Source organism: Pan paniscus, chromosome 2 (assembly GCF_029289425.2).
Source record: "Pan paniscus chromosome 2, NHGRI_mPanPan1-v2.0_pri, whole genome shotgun sequence".
Classification (NCBI taxonomy): Eukaryota; Metazoa; Chordata; class Mammalia; order Primates; family Hominidae; genus Pan; species Pan paniscus.
In genome coordinates this window covers 105,293,122-105,314,707 of record NC_085926.1, presented here as the reverse complement: position 1 = coordinate 105,314,707, position 21,586 = coordinate 105,293,122, and the positions used below count along the sequence as shown (strand labels likewise).

The 21,586-nt window shown below is 42.2% G+C and overlaps 1 long non-coding RNA gene and 1 pseudogene across 1 annotated transcript in view; one reads left to right on the top strand and one right to left on the bottom strand.

Annotated features, from left to right (window-relative positions):
* The window catches only part of LOC106634597 (citrate synthase, mitochondrial-like), a 34,839-nt pseudogene extending 31,698 nt beyond the window's left edge, over nt 1–3,141 (top strand).
* Nucleotides 3,142–13,001: 9,860 nt separating this feature from the next.
* The window catches only part of LOC117979722 (uncharacterized), a 77,001-nt gene continuing 68,416 nt past the window's right edge, over nt 13,002–21,586 (bottom strand). The window contains exons 3-4 of the long non-coding RNA XR_004670647.3: nt 20,423–20,451; nt 13,002–17,415 (exon numbers count right to left, since the gene is read on the bottom strand). This is a non-coding gene — a long non-coding RNA (uncharacterized LOC117979722). The remainder of the gene's footprint in view (nt 17,416–20,422; nt 20,452–21,586) is intronic.

Genomic DNA, 21,586 nt, shown 5'->3' with positions numbered 1-21,586 from the left:
GTCATATTATCCCTTAAAACATGCAGAAAATCTCTAACTTATTAGTGAACTTGAATAACAATGTATAAAATTATGATCCCAAAAATGAAAACACAGTATTGTATCCCTTAAATAGTGAACTGATAATTAAATAATATGTATGTATGTATTTATTTATTTGTTTTTGAGACAGAGTCTAGCTCTGTCCCCCAGGCTGGAGTGCAGTGGCACAATCTCGGCTTACTGCAACCTCTGCCCCCTGGGTTCAAGCAATTTTTGTGCCTCAGCCTCCCAAGTAGCTGGGATTGCAGGCATGTGCCACCATGCCCAGCTAATTTTTAAAAATATTTTTAGTAGAGACGGGGTTTCACCATGTTGGCCAGGCTAGTCTCGAACTCCTGACCTGAAGTGATCCACCTTCCTTGCCCTCCCAAAGTGCTGGGATTATAGGCGTGAGCCACCACACCTGGCCTAAATAATATTTTACAGAGAGGAAAAGGTGAAAGTTGTTTGGACAAATTAATATATAAAGAAAAGACTTCTCAATATAGAATATGTAAAGCTAAAATGATATCTCATCTTAAATATTGTCATCACGTTCCTTATTTTCCTCTCCAAGAAAAAAGAACCAGAAGTTTATTTGTTCTGAGGATTCAGGAATGAATTTTCATATCATGTGGTTTAGTTTGATGATTTTTTTCGGAGAGACAGACTACCTGGAATGATGTGATTTTTCTCAATTCATTCCTGTTTTTCCTTCTGTGTTCATGTATTTTCATTCATCACAAATATTATGAATGAACCCACATCAAAGGACCTTGACCATAAAATGTTAAGAATACAAGAAAACCAACGAAAAACCTTAACACCATTCAAAGACCTTTGTCTCTTACAGGCACTGATGACATGTAGTAACACAAAAGAATGTGGTCACCCTTCTGGAATAGTGAGTGAGTCCAGTAAACTTGTGTTTGATTCAGGTCATGTGTTGTTTGGCTGGGCTATTCAACACTACTGTAAGCTCGGAAATGGATTTTCCAAACACATTTATTTTCTTTTAGATTGTTTACAAAATCTGAGTAATTTTGAAACTTAAAATGTATATTTCTTACTATAAAAGCAACATGTGTTCACTGTACAAAAGCTAGACAACAGGAGAAAAAACATATTTTGTATTCTGTGTTTAACATTTTTGTTTAAATCCTAATCTGTCCAAAAACATTTGCATCTTTTCCTTTCTATAAACATTATTTAACTCTTGTGAATAAGCACAATATTTTTTATTATTGGGATCATCATTTTGCATATTCTATTTAAAATTTGCTGACATAAGAAACAAGAAACAAATAAGAACATACAAATAAACAAATCCCCACCTGTAACCCTGTCGTTTGGTATAATCACTATTAATTTGTTGGATGTCTATTTTTCCAGAATTTTCTCAATTTGCAAATCATTGTCAGAAGCAATAGGTCTTAAATTGATTTATTTGTAATCCAAAAATGCATTGGCTCTGTGCATTCTGAAGGTATACGTTGTTCAGTCTTCTACTCCACACACTGCTAAGAACTATTGGAAAGTCAGTCTTAATAAGTTCATAGTTGGCAGTGCACAGGGCCTTGCTGAGAACCCCTGGCTGGGCACCTGCTGCGGGTTCATCTACGTGTTTCCTCAGCTGCCTCCTTTCAACCTTGTCCACCCATTGCGGCCTCTGGTGCCACAGTGGTGTTTCCTGTTTCTGCCACAGCTCTCTCCCCTTCTTCCCTCTCCACCAGATCGCAGAGTTCACTCACCATGGTTTTACCCAGGTGGCTGCCAGGCTCTTGGGAAGCAACAGTGCATCTTGTCTTGTTCTTGCTGCCTGGCATGCCAGTGCTTCCTCCAAGAATTTGAAAGACATATTGGCTGACCTGATAGTTAAGGAGCAGGCCAGAATTAAGACTTTCAGGCAGCAACATGGCAAGAAGGTCGTGGGCCAAATCACTGCAGACATAATGTATGGCGGCATGAGAGGCATTAAGGGATTGGTGTATAAACATCAGTTCTTGATCCTGATGAGGGTATCTGTTTCCGAGGCTTCAGTATCCCTGAATACCAAAAACTGCTACCCAAGACTAAGGGTGGGGAAAACCCCTACCCAGGGGCTTATTTTGGCTGCTGGTAACTGGACAGATTCCAAGAGAGGAACAGGTATCTTGGCTTTTAAGAGAGTGGGCAAAGAGGGCAGGCAGCTCTGCCTTCCCATGTGGTCACCATGCTGGACAACTTTCCCACCAATCCACACCCATGTCTGAGCCCACTGCAGCCATGGCAGCCCTAAACAACTTTGCCCGAGCATATCCAGAGGGTGCCAGTCAAACCAAGTACTGGGAGTTGATTTATGAAGACCATGTGTATCTAATCACAAAGCTACCTTGTATTGCAGAAAAGGTCTACCAAAATCTCTGTGGAGAGGGCAGTGGTATTGGGGTCACTGACTCTAAGCTGGACTGGTCCCACTGTTTCACCAACATGTTAGGCTATACTGATGCTCAGTTCACTGAGCTCATGCACCTGTAGCTCACCATCCACAGTGACCATGAGCACAGCAATATAAGTGCTCATGCCAGCCATTTGGCAGGCAGTACCCTTTCAGACCCTTCCCTGTCCTTTGCAGCAGCCATGAATGGGCTGGCAGGTCCTCTACATGGACTGGCAAATCAGGAAGTGCTTGTCTGGCTAACACAACTACAGAAGGAAGTTGGCAAAGATGTGTCAGATGAGAAGTTACGAGACTACATTGAACTCGAGATGGGTTGTTCCAGGCTATGGCCATGCAGTACTAAAGAAGACTGAGCCACAATGTACCTGTCAGCGAGAGTTTGCTCTGAAACATCGCATAATGATCTCATGTTTAAGTTGGTTGCTCAGCTATACAAGATTGTGCCCAATATCCTCTGACAGTAGGGTAAGGCCGAGAATCCTGGGCCCAATGCAGATGCACACGGTGGGTACTATAGCATGACAGAGATACATTGCTACGCGGTCCTGTTTGGGGCATCACGGGCATTGGGTGTACTGGCACAGCTCATCTGGAGCCGAGCCCGAGGCTTCCCTCTAGAAAGACCCACGTCCATGAGCACAGGTGGTCTGATGAAGTTTGTGGACTCTAAGTCAGGGTAAAACTGGAGACTGGGGGAAACTGACTATCAGAAAGTGAGGAAGCCTTAAAAAAATGTATATTTTTGTTTCAGGGGGCCGTTTAAAGACTTAAGATTAAATTGTATCTGAGGCACTGATAATCTGTTTGAGGTTAGAATATTAATTAAGACTTTAAAAAATGAAAAATGAGCCCTTCTTCCCTAACCAGCTCCCTTCCCCTGCCCAGTGTTAGTTGCCCATCAACTGTAGGATGACCAGAACTAATGCATGTGCTATGGGTTAGGTTTGGTCCCTGTCTATCTTTAGAGTGAGAATGTGGCTCCTCTTTCTCTGGGTCAAAGCCAGTTGCAGAGAATCTGCAGTCACTTTGGAGCTTTCGCTTCTTCTCTGCCAAACCTCAACAAGCCAGCTAACCAAGACTCTGCCGCTTCTGTTTCCATAGGAATCACGTTGGATAGTCAGTGGTACCAAGCCCCTTGGCACTCTGTCATGCACACGAACACCTCCTAGCAAGACCTTTTGATTAGCCAGACAGGCATGCTTTGGCAAATTTTTTATGATACCAAGTGACCATAAAGGCATGGCATTTGTGGTGACTGGCACCCAATGTCAGATTCTATTTCAATTTTTTAAACTATCCAATTAAAATTAAGGCTTGGGAGTGTTCTGTTTCCCATTACTTTAATATTTACCTCCTCCCAGACTTTCCACACCTACTGCATCTCAAGCTGAGGATGTTCCAGACCTCCCACTCTTGGTCCCTACTAGCGACCTCTCAACAGATCTGTGGTCCCAGTCTTTGGGTTTTATCAGTGCTTAATATGAACTAAGGTGTTTTACTTCCACAGAACACAAGCCACTACCCTCTGACCTTCCCTTGCCCTTCTAATATGTTGTAGGGCATAGAACAGGGACTCAGGAATGACCAGCATGGTATTTTCAGAGTATTTTCATGGTATTTTCAGAGTCTGGTCCCTGGGGTATTAGCACCTCTTTTTGAACAGGGAATTGATTCAAGATTGGACATGATCTCCTCTGATTATCATGTCCTGGGGCTGAGGGGATTCAAAATGGTAAGCCTCCCTCCTCATCTGCCGCCTCAAGAAAATGCCCCCTTAATTATCAACATCCTTTTCCTGCCCCTTCCCCGAGAGCTCACAGTACAATGTTTGTTTTAGAGGCCCCATTTGCACAGGTTTTCAGCAACTTGGAATGCTCTGCTGCCTTTGAGGTGGGCTTGAGATACACTCCTGCTGTGCCCCCTTCTTCCCTCCAAACTCCTGCCTGTGTTTGTGCGGATCCTCAATCCCAGAACCATGGTGTTCAGTTGGACACACATAAACCCCTGGGTAACCATCAAGTCATTATGCAGACTTCAGGCGGTTCTGTATAAAATGCAAAATAAACATTTTTATTAACAACAACAAAAAATTCATAGTTAAGTGGAGGAATCAGACAAGCATATCACTGTTGTCATTGACACCATATGCTGTAGGGGACTGAGGAGTGGCACCTACTGAGCCTAGAGGAATCTGAGGAGCCTTCACAGGGGAAGTGATGTTAGAGTCTTGAATAAGGAATAGAGTGTTCATCATTCAGGCGAGGCAGGGGAGGCCTTTCCAAGGAATGTGCAGGGCTGGGAGAGAATGTAAAGTAGGCAGCCCTGAGTAGGTTAATATGATGTATGGTAGCGAAAAATAAATCTTGAAAGACAGAGACCCGACTGACCATGCAAAGACTTAATGTCCAGATAAGAAGCCTGGGCTTCAACTGGTAGGTCATAGGAACCTATTTAAGGAATGTATGTGTGTGGGGGTGGAGTGGGGGCGTCTATAAGAAATACACAAGTAATCTTTGGATAGTGCCTTCGGTTTAGTTTCTGAAGACATAGCCCAAAATGAGGATTGAATGAGCAAAAAAGGCTGAGTGTAGTTGTGGACACAACAGGACACGTGCTTCTGTCTCACCCATGAGGAAGCTCTGGAGCACAAATTGCACCACAGGGTTAATACCATTCCAAGGCATGGGGTTACCCTTTAACCCCTGGGTCGATTAGTCCTTGTCCCAGGGTTTGGTGGGAAAGCAAAGAGGTAGAGCTTCCTGTGCTAGCATTGGCCAAGAGCAATTCTCAGGAGAAAGGGGCATCCATCAGTACTCACAGTTCCCATCACAGCATGAGTGCAGAAGCAGGTAAAGAGGAACTGAGCAGAGCACCAGCGATGCATCCATTGCAGAGAGCTTTAACTAAACAGCACAAGTGTATTCTCGATGAACATTTCTGGCTCTTCCTCTGAAAGTTTGAAACTCTAGTACGTCTACATCTATCAGATGAGGAGAGTCTTGTGGTGTTGACAACCAACTAATCATCCCACATTGACAGAGTGAGTCTTCCCTCTCTGAGGTAGTGTGCTCTTCTGGGTCATAAGGGAGAATTTTCTATCTACAGGGAGTAACTTAGGGTTGGGGAAATCATATTTCAATGTATAAAAACATTAAGTAACAGTAGAAAAGTTAAAGATTTCCATGAGGCAGCAGTACAGTGGCTCTCAAAGAAATAGAAGGCAATTGTCACATGAATGGCTGTGACTTCATTTGGACTAGAGTCACTTCTTTGCTCTTTTGAAACACTTTCTCTCTGACACTTTCAAGATACTTGAGAAGTGACATCAGCTTCACTGCCATTAGCTTACCTGAAGTGTATACACAACATAGGCATGGAAGCAATGCTGCCTGCCTCTCAATGTGATATGTGCATTCATTCAGTCAGTCAGTCAGTCAGTCAGTCAGTCAGTCAGTCATTCAACAAATACTATGTGGTATGCAGTGCCTCGGGTGAGAGAAATATCACAAAGAACAGTGCAATATCCCTGAGGTTGGGAAGCTTACATTTTAGATTTGGAGAGGCATACAGGCTATATATAAGTAATTAAGTAAGAATGAATGTCAGCTTGTGATAGGTATAAGGTAAAAAATAAAACAGGTGAGCTGGGCATGTGAGTGAGTGGTTCATGCCTGTGATCCCAGCACTTTCGGAGGCTGAGGTGGGAGGATTGCCTGAGCTCAGGAGTTTGAGATCAGCCTGGGCAACATAGTGAGACCCTGCCTCAACAACAACAACAAACCTAGCCAGGTGTGGTGGTACATGCCTATAGTCCCAGCTACTTGGGAAGCTGAGGTGGGAGGATTGTTTGAGCCCAGGAGTTTGAGACTGCAGCGAGCCATGATCACACCACTGTACTCCAGCCTGGGTGAGAGTGAGACCCTGTCATAAATAAATAAATAAATAAATAAATAAAGCAGGATAAAGTGGGTAGAAAGCACCAGTGTCAAGGGGTTGATGTTGATTTCTATTTTATTTAGAATAATCTGAGAAGGCCTCACTTATAATTTGGCTTGAAGAAAACACGAGAGCAAGTCATGCAATGTTCAAGTAAGAGTGCAGCAGTCAGAAGAAAAAGCTATGCAAGGGCCCTAAGGTTGAAAGTGTTCTTAGTGTCTTTGAGAAACATCAAGGAATGTGCAAAAGGCAGAATGATAGAAGATGAGATCAGAGAGGTGAGGGGTGGGGAGGGGTGTCACATGTGTCCCTGGAGGTCATTGTAGGGCTTTTGCCTTTCATTCTGAATGAGGTAGGAAGCCTTTGTAGTGTCTTGAACAGAGACGTGATATGATCTGGTTTATGATTTAAAAGGCCTAGTTGGGTGCATTCAGGACTGGCTACAGTTTGAAGGACCTGGTGAGAAATGAAAGTGTGAGGCTATTTGTTCAAAAATTATCAAGAATTTCAAGATGGCAACAGCACAGCATTAAACCGAGCACTGGGTCTTTGTGAGTGAGGGACTCTGTGTGACTGCACGGGTCACATGCCCATGATGTTGGCCCTGGATGCATTGAGTATAGGCTGCCAGGAGTGAAGGGCAGAGGCAGTGAGACCTATAAAAAGTCAATGCAAATATCCAGTGGTGGGTGAAAGTATAGACATAGCAGCGGAAGTGGTGAGGAGGAGGCACACACTGTGGTGGTTGTTTTTATATATTTTTTGAAGGTAGAGCTGATGGCATTTGCTAATGGGTTGGTTGAAATTTATTGAGGTAGAAAAGAGGAGGAGCAGGCCTTTAGTGTAAATCAGAAGTTCATGGTTGGACTTTAATAAATGTGAAGTCATTTGAAAGCAAGTGGGAGGATGACATTTAAACAGTTGGATGTATGATTCTGGAATTGAGGAAGGAGATCCAGATTGTAGATCCAAATTTGGGAGTCTCATCTCCATAAAGAAAGCATTTAAGATCACAAAAGCAGATAAGATGGGACAGATAGGAGAAAAATGGGGAAAGAAGAAAAGAGAAGGTAGGGAACAGATATATAAAGAGAAGAACAAAGTTAGAGTATAAGACACTCTACTTAGAGATCAGAGACATTGGGAGGAACAAACAAAAGAGAACTAGAAATGTGAATGAGGAGAGATGATCCAGAGGCCACGTGAGAAAAATGTGTCCAGAAGAAAGTGTTAATCATGTCATGTGGCCCAGCAGTTGAGGACTGAGGATCAACCATTGAATTTAGCTTCATAAAGGTTGTATGTGTTCTTGGTAGGAACTGCTTTGGTTTAACAGTGAAAATAAAAACTTCTCTGAAGTGCAAACAATTTAGAATGAAGGGAGAGGTAATGAAAGATAAAAAACGCATACAACTCTCAAAGAGTTTTGAAGAAAGGGAAACAGACGAATGAGTGGTGACTGGAGGGAAAAATGGGGTCATGTGATCATTTTTTGTTTTATTTTTGAAATGTGAGAAATAAAAATGTTATTATTTAGAGGGAATTATGTAGTATAGAAGGAAAATTTGATGATGGAGAAACAAAAGGGACAATTGCTAGAGTGATGTCCTGAATAATAGAGAAAGGATGGGGTACAGGGCCCAAGGGAAGTAGATGGCTTTGCATAGAAGCACAGACAGTTCTTTTATATTAATGGGGTTGTGGGAGAGAGCAGGGTTTTGGGTCCAGATGTAGGAAGCGGGCAGATGTTATGTTGGGAGGGTATAGGAATTCTATTTGGATTAATTCTCATTTCCACTTAATTCTCATTTACAGGGGAAGTAAATTCAACAACAGAAATTGAGGATAAGGAACACGGTGTTGCAGTTCAAACCAGTTCCAGCCAAAATGGACTCTCGTCACAAACAAATAGTAATAACAATCCAAACTTGTGGCTAAATAGAGTTCTGAAGTTTTGAGAAAGAGGTAAAGATATGAAATAGTTGTCTAGGAGCAGGCAAAAAAATGGCTTAGAGAAATTACAATTGCTACTTAGCACTAAGGGGCCACTTGAGATTAGAGGTGATACATGAAGAGTGAGATTTGAACTGAGTTTTAAAGAATGTTAAGAACTTGGATGGAGAGACAAGGGAGAGAACTTTAGACAAAGATGATCTGTAGACCCAAGGCCTGACATTCTCATCATTATTGTTTGCCTTAGTTTGTATATCCTCTAAAAGCCCAAGGCGAGCATTTATTTGGAAGGGGATTTCAGGGAACGCAAGTGAGGAAGTGAGTGAAAGAGAGGTGGGGTAATGAAGAAAGCCAGTAAAGGCTTTATTAAGCTGGCCACCACTGTGTTCAAATGGAGCTCGTTCTCACTGGAGATTCTCTGAGAAAGTTGAACCATGCCTCAGAATTATTCCACCAGTAGGGAGGGAGAGGCGGAGGCATTCATCCACCAGCTATCTCATACCCCTTCCATGGGTTGAGGGGTGTATCCCCAATATTTTAGTTTGTTCATGCTTGTGGCCAGCAGCTCTTGAGGCACAAGAGAAAGCCTGCAGAAAGAAAGCTTCAGCATGGGAAAAACTGTCTTGATTGCTCTGTCACTTCACCAAAGCAATTTCTCCCTCAATCTTCCCCAGTTCAGTAAATGGCACCACAATGTAGTCAGTAGCAGGAGCCAAAACTTAGCAGTCATTTATTCAACCTTTACATTTATTGAGTACTTATACCATGCCTAGCACTCATTCAGGTGCTGGGTGCTAGCGAGCCCTATATGCTGAACTCCTAGAACTCCTAGAACTCCTATAACATCCCAAATCAGTCCTCTTCTCTCCAAATCCTCTTTTATATCTATAATTTGCAACGAAGATGGCCATTTAAAATTGTTGCTAAAATGAGACGAAGGGGCTGAGTCTTTGTAACCCTCTTTGAGGCACTACCATGCTCCATTCGCATGTCTTTTCCCCATATGTTTTTGTCTCTGATCTTCCAGACCCCTGTCCAACTAGTCAAATCATTCACCTTGCATATGAGTTTCTGTATATTCCTGGCTTAAGCCACTTCTCCTTCTACACCCTAGGTAGATGACCAAGTGCACTGTTTAAAGCTATCCCCAGTGGGAGGATTTTTCTCCCACTTCTGTCTTTCAAGGCACTGTGGGTTGAAATGTGTCCCCTCAATGACATGTTGAAATCCTTACCCTTGGTACCTAAGAATGTGATCTTATTTGGAAATAGGGCCTTTGCAGATATAATTATTTATATGAGTTCATACTGGATAACAGTAGCCCTAATTCCAGTGTCAAAGCTTCTTATAAATAGAAATTTTAGAGACACAGACAAAGGGAAATAAGGCCATGTGGTGGAGGCAGAGATTGGAGTTATGCAGCCACAAGCCAAGGAAGGCCAAGAATTGCCAACAACTACCGGAAGCTAGAAGTGGCAAGGAAGCATTCTTCCCTAGAGCCCTTGGAGAGATCGTGGCCCTGCAACATCTTAAGTTAGGACTTCCAGCTTCCAGAAATGTGAGAGAATAAATTTCTGTTGTTTTAAGCCCCTTGGCTCATGATGTTTATTATGGAAACCCTAGGGAACTAACACCCTGGCTCACCCTTGAGTGGACTCTGGTATAGCAGCAGTCCATTTTCAGCTTGCATGCACTTACGACACCTCCATCAGTGAAGCAATGCTGTTTTTCCCCTTTATTGTTGGTCATAAGGGATCACCTCCACTTATGAGGTGGCACAGGTGTGAACTGGGAAAGTGTTGTTAATGCAATAGTGGTAAATGATGTGGAAATCTGGGCAGTACACTGGTACAGTGTATTTTTTAATGCCCTCTGGCCCTGCTCACAACTGATTATAACTGATCCTATTCTCACCCCACAATGAACTGCAGCTGTGCCACCTTATCTCATGATGTGACGAATCTGACAGGATGCACCTCATGATGGTCAGCTCTCACCCACGGTCACTTGATGTCCTATGGTCGGAAGCCTTTTCACTACCAGGGTTCAGTAGCCCTAGTAAACCAGGAAACACCAACATGTTTCTCAAATGGTGTATACTTGTTTGCTGCAGATGGCATGGTCTTGCTGCAAACTGTAGGAGCTCTATGTTATGATTCTTCTACCGTGGCTTCCCTAAACTCCACATGTTATCTTTTCACAGCACAGATACCTTTAGTAACCTAGACTCTGCTGGATCATATGGCCCAAGATGCCAGTCTGATTGCACAGCAGTCTGGACCTGCTGCAGATGCTTTCCCACTGTAAGTCACACTCAAAGCTGGGAGCCTTCCTCTTTGCCTGGTGAATGGGTTAGAGCTATATTTCCAACTGTGGAAAATGCTGCTCCAGAACCCAGAGACACCTAGCAAGCTCTCTGCTTCCTTCCTAGTGCTGGAAGTGGTGAGATGCAGTAATGTGTCCTTTGCTTTTAAATGGATGTTCTGGTGCACCTCAAACTTTACTCCTTAGATTCTTCCTCCTCAGACTTGGCCCCTAAAATCTTTACTGTTGTGGTTGGGTCATTATGGCAGATATTTGCTGTGATCCTACTTAATAGGGACCCAACTTATCTTTCAATCAATAGGCTTCAGGTCTAAGAATTAGATCAGATCTGGAAACAAGAGAAAGGATTGTGAGTTTTTGTTGGAGTGACTGACCCCATTTTTCTGCTAATGCACTCTTGATCATCTTTGATTATATATATATATGTCAATAATTATATATAGCAATGTCTTGTTGGTTGCTCATTTATCCTGCACCTTTAAATACCATGTTTTTTATGGCATCTCCATAGAGCCCTGCAAATCAGGCCTCTTGGCTGTCCTTCCAACTTTGCTATTCATTTCAACAACTATTCCCACCTTGCTCCTGTCATTGAAATGCTACCATCTGGACCCTGTTATTTCATGATTATATCATCTCCATTGACACTCAGGGCCCGGTTTTCTTATAGCATCTCTTGCCTTTAGCCATGACTCAAGGAGAAGAACCATAACTGAGCTTTTCAATGATGCTGATGCCCTTCTCACCAGCACATTTCTCATTTCTTTGGTAAATGGAGTGTTCTCTGGGTCCTCCCATAGAACAGAGTTGGCTGTTGAGTTGTTAGGCCTTGAGAAGTATATTCACTCTTGCGTGCTGTCTTCTCTGAGCCTTTTGATTTCTTTCTCCACTGTCCTCCCCAAAAGATCTGGCATTTATACTGCATGTAGTGTGGGCCGTTGATTTCCTCCAGCTTCCAAGAGCTATCCTAGCAGATATTAGTAGCATCTCCTTTGGTCTTTGTGAGGGTGTTAAATTCTGTATTGTAGGAAGGTACTCCTGTATTAAAAAAACTCTCTTGTTCATTTTTATGTTTCATCCCTTAAACCAGCTATCACATTCCTGTTCTATATATACTCTCCTGGCTCGTGCCAGTTCATGCTGGGTAACCCTTTACACTTACAGTGTACAGTTCCTTTCCCTTCCCTAGTAGACCCAGATCATTTTCAGGTTATCCTAAGATTTGACCCTAACTAGGGGTCTAGTGGCTAGGAGGTAGGTGAGGGTAGACCCTGAGGGTGCGATGTGTTGTTCTTCAAGAATAGATCATTGCATCAGATACAAGCTAGAGGGGCAGGCTAGCCTTTAACAGGGAGGAGTGAGACACGTTTGCTGGCCCGTAGGGTTTAGCTATATTTGGGTATACAGGTTTTCAAATGTTATTGACCCAGATGTCCCCATCCTAATCCAAGGGTCCCACTTTTTAAATGAAGCCTTTTTACTAATGTTTCAGAGCTGCTGGGATTAACAGTTCAACCTTCTCTGAGGCTCCACTACACTTATAATTAAATTCTTGCACTGACCTTAGCTTTTTTCACATTTTAACAGGTGATTCAGCTCAAAAGTTTTGTTTAGAATCTACTTCCTAGTACCCACCAGCTTAGGCTGAGTTTCCCAGAATCAGATCTGTGTTGGAGATTTGTGTGTATGATGTTTATTGGGGAGCTTCCCCAGAAACAACACCTTTAAGTACAGGAAACAATTGAACAGGGACAAAAATCCTACAGTGATAAAATTATAACAGAAGTCGTAGGTAATCCTTTGGGGCTCTCTGGAGCTAAAACAGCTTTTCAAAATTGTCTATAAATTGATGCAAGAGGAACACATCTTCATACTTCACGTTAAACAGTCATTGGGCACAGGCTACCCTAGGAGAAAGCTTGTAACCTTGGATGAAGTAGATTCCTTTGACAGAAAGCAATTCCAGAAGAGAGATGTACCTATGAGATAACAGTAGCCAGCACTCCCAGAAGCTCACAAGTGACTGCCTTTGTCCTGACAGAGGTATCTGAACAGTGCACTATGCCATCCAGTACAACCCATTTCTACTTTATCTGTTTCTTTTAAGATAATAATTAGAATAAGCTCCAAGAGAACAGAGACCTTGTCTATCTCAGACATTGATATCCCCAGAATTTAGAACAGCTCAGTATTTACTCAATAAGTATTTGTTGACTAAGTGATTGAACTGAATGAGTAATTAAAGTATATTTATAGGTGCCACATTTTGTAAACTATCACTTGGCATATCACAGAGAATACTAATAAATGAAAACACAGATTGGGAAGCATCTCATAATACTTCTTTATTCTCATATTAAAGTATAAATCTCTAACATAAGATTTTTTAGATCCTCAGTACAGCACAGCTACTCTGTGAAAACTTGGCCAGACTACTGTTTTGAGCAGGTCCCTGATTCCATTCCTCCTGACTGGGCGGGACCTCCCGACTAGGGTCTCCAGCCACCTTCTACAGGTGCCTTGGGGTGGACAACAGGTCCATACCTCCCCGGCACAGGGCTTTCGGAGGGAGGGGCAGGCCACCATCTTTGCTGTTTTGCACCCTCCACTGTTGATACCTTCAGGCACTGGAAAATCCAAGGTGACTAGGGACTAAAGCAAACCGCCAGTAGCAGCCCTATGGAAAAGTGGCCAGACTGTTACATGGGGGCCTGTTCCCATATCTCCTCACCGTGCAGGTCCTCCAGGCCTGGACCTCTACCCACACCCTGCTGGGGCTATTAAGCCAGTAGCAGCTCTGCAACTGCCTCGACAGACCGCAGAGTGGCGGGGGACAAGGGAGTGTTGCCATCTTCACTGTCTTGCAGCCCTTGCCCTTGCTGTCTCCAGGCTCGGGAGAGTCTGTGGGGACCGGGGACTCGTCTGGACCCCCAACAAAGAGCAATCCCCTTACAGAAAAGTGGCCAGACTGTTCTCCACGCAGTTCCTGGTCCTCACTTCTCCTCATTAGGCAGGGCCGCCTGACGTGGGACTCCAGCACAACCACCCAACCCTTGCCTGATCACCACAATCAAAGACAGCCCAGCATTTCTTCAAGGAGGAAATCACAGAGTCAACCCACAACCCCTCCACCACTACAGGTGCAGTGGCTCAGCCTTTACAGCCCTTGGACTGGGAAGGAACAAAGGGCCTAGTCATTACACTGGCACCTCCAGCACACCGCAGCCGCCATATGGAGGGAAGTCCAGACCCCTCTTCCCTGGGAACCACCACCCTCACTCTTCACCAGGCAGGAGCCCTGGCTCATGAATGCAGAACAGTTGCTCCACCCACAGCTGAACATACCCACTGGTAGTGGCCCAGAGTTTCCCCAGGGAGAGCCTCCCAGAGGCATACAACAGCCCCTCTGCCACTGCCACAGTAACAATTCTATCCCTCCTGCCCTTGGCCTGGGGAAGAAACAAAGAGTATACGTGAACTTACAGTACCCCACAGCCACCAGATGGAAAGGACACCAACCTCTCCTCCCTGTAAGCCTTCAACCCCCTGCTCCCCAACAAGCAGAATTCCAAGCTCACAGCAGCAGTGCCGCCACCCTACCCCACTGGCTGAACACCTCCCAATAATAGTGGCTCTGCGTTTCTTAGAGGTGGAGCCCCCAGGGGCAACCACCTCTCTGCCACTGCCTCTGCAGTGGAACTGCCCTTGCCACCCTCAGACTAACAAAGGAGCAAAGACCCTAAGTGCTTTATCCACACCTCCAACAAACCAAACTGCTGTCAACCCAAGGAGAGAAGGCCAGCTCATCTCCCGTGCGTCCCACACACCCCCCCCACCCTACTTGTCACCAGACAGGGAACCCCAGCTTGGACCCACAGCACAGATCCTCCATCCTGGGATGATTGCACTGAGTGATTGCCGAACTGCATCCCTCGGGAGTGGAGCCTCCAGGAGACAAGCAAAAGACCCTTGACCACAATGACTACTAAGTTTCCTTCCTCTACTGCCTGCAAGTTGGGGAAGGAAAATAAACCCTGAGATTGCCCCAGAGCTATGGTGGGCAGCCCAAAAGTGCGAAGCATCAATCTACAGCCAGCATTCAAGTGGTAGAGGAGCCCACACTTTCAGAGCATTGAGAGTGAGCATGGCTGCAACTGTGAGGAAATATAGGGGAGCCACGTGACCAAGCAAGAGCCTACCAAGTGACCAATATGCCTAAGCACCACCTACTGAATAACACCCCAAAGCTTCAACACCAAAAATACCTTGCTAACATACCCTCTTGTGAAACCAGACACAAGAAGTCTGCTGCAAATAAAGACCCTGCATAAAGCCTTGGCCCTGTGAAAACGTCCAGCAAGAAGTTTATTGACTGTACTCAATCTATACTGCAGTTAAAGGAACACTCACACCCAGAGATGAGAAAGAACCAACACAAGAACTCCAGTAACTCAAATGGCCAGAGTGTCATATGTCCTCCAAACTCCAAAGTTGGAGAACTGCACCAGTTCTCCAACAAGGGTTCTTAACCAGGCTGACCTGGCTCAAGTGACAGAAATAGAATTCAGAATATGAATAGGAATGAAGATAATTGAGATTCAGGAGAATGAAAAAACCCAACCCAAAGAAATTAAGAATCACAATAAAATTATACAGGAACTGAAAGATGAAATAGCTGGTATGAAAAGGAACCTAATGGGTCTGATGGAGCTGAATAACACAATACAGGATTTTCACAATGCAATCACAAGTATTAACAGCAGAATAAACCAAGCTGAGGAAAGAATCTCAGAACCTGAAGGCTGGCTCTCTGAAATAAGAGAGTCAGACAAAAATAAAGAAAAAATAATGAAAAGAAATGAGCAAAACCTCTGAGAAGTATGGGATTATGTAAAGAGGCCAAATCTATGAATCATTCGCCTCCCTGAAAGGGATAAGGAGAAAGCAAACAACTTGGGAAACATATTTCAGGATATTGTCCGTGAAAACTTTCCCAACCTTGCTAGAGAAGCTGGAGAAGTGAAAGTCAGGAAATACAGAGAACCTCTGCAAGATTCTACATAAGAAGATCATCCCCAAGACACATAGTCATCAGATTTTCCGAGGTTGAAATGAAAGAAAGAATGTTAAAGGCAGCTAGAGAGAAAGGGCAGGTCACCTACAAAGTGAACCCCTTCAGGCTAAAAGTGGGCCTCTCAGCTGAAACCCTACAAGCCAGAAAAGATGAGAGGCCTGTATTCAATATTCTTAAAGACAAAAAACGTTCAACCATGAATTTCATATCCAGCCAGACTCAGCTTCCTAAGTGAAAGAGAAATAAGATCCTTTTCAGATAAGCAAATGTTGAGGGAGTTCATTATCACTAGGCTTCCCTTATAAGAGATCTTGAAAGGAACACTAAATATAGAAAGAAAAGACTGCTACCAGCTAATACAAAACTACACTTAAATACACAGACCAGTGACACTATATAGCAACCACACAAACAAGCCAGCATAATAACCAGCTAACAACGCAATGACAGGATAAAATCCACACGTATAAATACTAACCTTGAATATAAGTGAGCTAAATGCCCCACTTAAAAGGCACAAAGTGGAAAGCTGGATATAAAAGCAAGACCCAGTGGTGTGCTGTCTTTAAGAGACCCATCTCACATGTGATGACAAGCATAGACTCAAAATAAAGGGACGGAGGAAAATCTACCAAGCAACTGGAAATCAGAAAAAAAGCAGAGGTTGCAATCCTAATTTCAGACAAAACAGACTTTAAACCAACAAAAATCAAAAAAGATGAAGAAGGACATTACATAATCGTTAAGAGTTCAATTCAACAAGACCTAACTGTTTTAAGTATATATGCACCCAACATGAGAGCACCCAGATTCATAAAGCTAGTTTTTAGAGACCTACAAAGAAACAGACTCCCACACAATAATGGGAGATTTTAACACTCCATTGAAAATGCTGGACAGGTCATCAAGGCAGGAAATTAACAAAGATATTCAGGACCTAAACTCAACATTGGACCAAATGGATCTGATAGACCTCTACAGAACTCTTCACCTCCACCCCTAACAAAAACAGATATACATTCTTCTCATTACCACATGGCACATACTCTAAAATCAACCATATAATTGGATATAAAACAATCCTCAGCAAATGCAAAAGAAGTGAAATCATACCAAACACATTCTCGGTCCACAGCACAATAAAAATCGAAGTCAAAACTAAGAAATCACTCAAAACCATGCAATTACATGGAAATCAAACATATTCCTGAATGACTTTTGAATAAATAATAAAATTAAGGCAGAAATCAGGAAGTTCTTGGAAACGAATGAGAACAAAGATAAAACATACCAGAATCTCTGGAACACAGCCAAGGTAGTGTTAAAAGAGAAATTCACAGCACTAAACCTCTATGTCAAAAAGTTAGAAAGATCTCAAATTAACAACCTGACTTCACAGCTGAAAGAATTAGAAAAGCACCCAGCACTTTGGGAGGCTGAGGCAGGCGGATCACGAGGTCAAGAGTTAGAGACCATTCTGGACAACATGGTGAAAACCCATCTCTACTAAAAATACAAAAATTAGCTGGGTGTGGTGGCATGCACCTGTAGTCCCAGCTACTCAGGAGGCTGAGGCAGGAGAATCACTTGAACCTGGGACACGGAGGTTGCAGCGAGCCAAGACTGCACCACTGCACACCAGCCTGGCAACAGAGCGAGACTCCATCTAAAAAAAAAAAAAAAAAAAAAAGAAAGAATTAGAGAAGCAGAACAAATCAACCCCAAAACTAGCAGAAGATGAGAAATAACAAAATTCAGAGCTGAACCAAAGGAAATTGAGACATGAAAAACCATTCAAAAGATCAATGAATCCATGAGTTTTTAATTAATAAAATAGGCCACTAGCTAGACTAATTAAAAAGGAAAGATCCAAATAAACACAATTAGAAATGATAAAGGGAATATGTCTATTGACCCCACAGAAATAAAAACAACCATCAGAAACTGCTATGAACACGTCTAGAAGAGATGGATAAATTCCTGGACACATACACCCTCCCAAAACTGAACTAGGAATAAATTGACTCCCTGAACAGACCAACAATGAGCAACAGAATTGAATCAGTATAAATAGCCTACCAACCAAAAAAGCCCAGGACCAAATGAATTCACAGCTAAATTCTACTAGATGTACAAAGAAGAGCTGGTACCATTCCTGTTGAAACTATTGCAAAAACTTGAGGAGGAAGGACTCCTCCCCATTTCATTCTATGAGGCCAGCATCATCCTGATACCAAAACCTGTCAGAGACACAACAAAAAAAAGAAAACTTCAGGCCAATATCCTTGATGAACAGTGGTGCAAAAATCCTCAACAAAATACTTGCAAACCAAATCCAGCAGCACATCAAAAAGTTAATCTGCCACAATCCAGTAAGCTTCATCTCTGGGATGCAGGGTTGGTTCAAGATACACAAATCAATAAATGTGATTCACATAAACAGAACTAAAGACAAAAACTACATGATTATCTCAATAGATGCAGAAAAGGCTTTTAATATAATTCAACATCCTTCATGTTAAAATTCTCAATAAAGTAGGTATTGAAGGAATACATCTCAAAATCATAAGAGCCATCTGTATGAAAAATTCACAGCCAACATCATACTGAATGGACAAAAGCTGGAAGCATTCTCCTCAAAAACCAGCACAGACAAGGATGCCCTTTCTTACCACTCCTATTCAACAAAGTGTTGGAAGTCCTGGCCAAAGAATCAGTCAAGAGAAAGAAATAAAGGGCATCCAAATAGGAAGAGAGGAAGTCAAACTACTGTCCCTGTTTGCAGATTACATGATCCTGTATCTAGAAAACCCCGTAGTCTTGGCCCCAAAGCTCCTTCAGCTGATAAACAACTTCAGCAAAATTTTAGTGTGCAAAATCAATGTGCAAAAATCATTAGCATTCCTATACACCAACAACAGCCAAGCTGAGAGCCAAATCAGGAAGGCAATCCCATTCACAATCGCCACAAAAACAATAAAATACCTAGGAATACAGCTAACCAGGGAGGTGAAAGATCTCTACAAGGAGAATTACAAAACACTGCTCAAAGAAATCCGAGAAGTCACAAACAAATGTAAACACATCCCATGCTCATGGATAGGAAGAATCAATATCATTAAAATGATCATACAGCCCAAAGCAATTTATAGATTCAATGCTATTCTTATCAAACTACCAATGACATTCTTTTCGAAACTAGAAAAACACTATTTTAAAATTTATATGGAACCAAAAAAGAGCCCAAATAGCCACAGCAATCCTAAGCAAGAAGAACAAAGCTGGAGGCATCACATTACCCAACTTCAAACTATATTACAGGGCTACAGTAACCAAAATAGCATGGTTCTGGTACAAAAACAGACACATAGACCAATGGAACAGAATAGAGAGCCCAGGAATAAGGATGAACATCTACAACCATCAGATCTTTGATGACGCTGACAAAAATAAGCAATGGGAAAAAGACTCTCTATTCAATAAATGGTGCTGGGATAACTGGCTAGCCATATGAAGAAGATCGAAACTGAACCCCTTTCTTAAACCATATACGAAAATCAACTCAAGATGGATTAAAGACTTAAATGTAAAACCCAAAACTATAAAAACCCTGGAAGACAACCTAGGCAATACTATCCCAGACAAGGGAATGGGCAAAGATTTCATGATGAAGACACCAAAAGCTATCAAAACAAAAGCAAAAATTGACAAATGGGATCTAATTAAACTTAAGAGCTTCTGCACAGTGAAAGAAACTATCGACAGAGTAAACAGACAACCTACAGAATGGGAGGAAATGTTTGCAAACTATGCATCTGATAAAGGTCTAATATCCAGCATCTATAAGGAACTTAAATGTACAAGAAACAAACAAACAACCCCATTATAAAGGGGGCAAAGGACATATACAGACATTTTTCCAAAGAAGACATACATGTGGCCAATAGATATATGAAAAAAAGCTCCATATCGGTGATTATTAGAGAAATGCAAATCAAACCCACAATGAGATACCATCTCACACCAGTCAGAATGGCTATTACTAAAAGTCAAAAAATAACAGATGTTGGCAAGGTTGCCAAGAAAAGGGAACAATTATACACTGTTGGTGAAAGTGTAAATTAGTTCAACCATTGTGGAAAGCAGCCTGGAGATTCCTCAAAGAGCTAAAAGCAGAACTACCATTCGACCCAGCAATTCCATTACTGGGTATATACCCAGAGGAATATGAATCTTTCTACCATAAAGTTACATGCACATGAATGTTCATTGCAGCACTATTTACAATAACAAAGACATAGAATCAACCTAAATGCCCATCAATGACAGACTGGATAAAGAAAATGTATATATACACATATATTTCTAAGCAGCCATTAAAAGCAATGAGATCATGTCCTTTGTGGGAATATGGATGGAGCTGGAGGCCATTATCCTTAGCAAACTAATGCAAGAACAGAAGAACAAATACCACGTGATCTCACTTATAAGTGGGAGCTAAATGATGAGAGCTCATGGACACAAAGAAATGAACAGCAGATACTGGGGCCTATGTGAGGGTGGAGGGTGGGAGGAGGGAGAGAATCAGGAAAAACAACTAATGGGAACTAGGCTTAATACCTGGGTGTTGAAATAATATGAACAACAAACCCCCGTGACATGAATGTACTTACATAACAAACGTGCACATGTACCGTCAAACCTAAAATAAAAGTTAAAATAAGATTTTTTAGTTTTCTGAAGTTGCAACCACTTCTAACGCACTAAGAAAACTGACAAACGGCATGGGCTATATACTCATTTTAACCACTACCTTCTACTCTGATGCAGAATCTTAATTAACTGACTTGGCCGTTACCAGTATTAAAGAATATTAAACGAGGTATTATAATTAAATCAGCCCTTATAGTTAGATTGACTTACACAGGTAAATTTGGTTTTGCACCTACGTTGCACTAATACCCACTTTCAGCTGCCTCCCAACAGATGTCTGCTTTTGATTTTAAACATAGGTTTTCAAACATTTTTATGAGACTATAAACACATAGAATCTTCTGAGACATTTTTCTCTAACCACATTCTATTGAATATTAGCACTCTCCCTTATGTTGTGAGAAAAAAAATTAAGTCTGAAATGTCATTTTGTCCATTCCTTAAATATTTCCTATTGCAAAATGTCATAAAAACTCAACATTAGTAAAACATTGTTCCTAATTTTAACAACTACCATGTGTGAGTTCAAGTTTACAATTGAAAACAAATGACCACACTTCTTAAGATGAACAAATATCAGGAATGGCAGTAATGAAGAGTTTTGTGGACCCGCTCCCCAACAAAACAAGCATAACTAGTAACAATTATTTTTTTTAAAACCTCAACCATTTCAAGTCTCTGGAACTTGTTATAAGGGCACACAGCAGATGAAGAAATACTTATTTAAGAAAATCTACTAAAGTCAGGTAAGAATAGCAAGACTTTGTGGTACTTGATCCATGACTCTCTCTTCAGTGCAACTTGATTGAAATTCCATTCCAGGTAGGGGTAGCCAATATAATGGATGCCTTTCCTAAACTCATAGCCAAGGATATGGCATTTCACAGGGAGGCACAAGCTTTTAGCCTCTGTCATACTCCAACTCTTAGTTGCAGAAGCTAAATCCCTGGTGAGTGTGGTTGTGGTTGTGGTTGTGGTGCCCTGCATTTACCCAGTTGCAATTCATAGGAAGGAGGCTCTACCCAGACATGGCAGGCTAAGAGTACTGGGGCCCTGGTAACTTTTGCCACAGCTCACTACTGGAGTGGAAGAGCCATGCCAGGAGAAGCAATCTGGGAAGACCA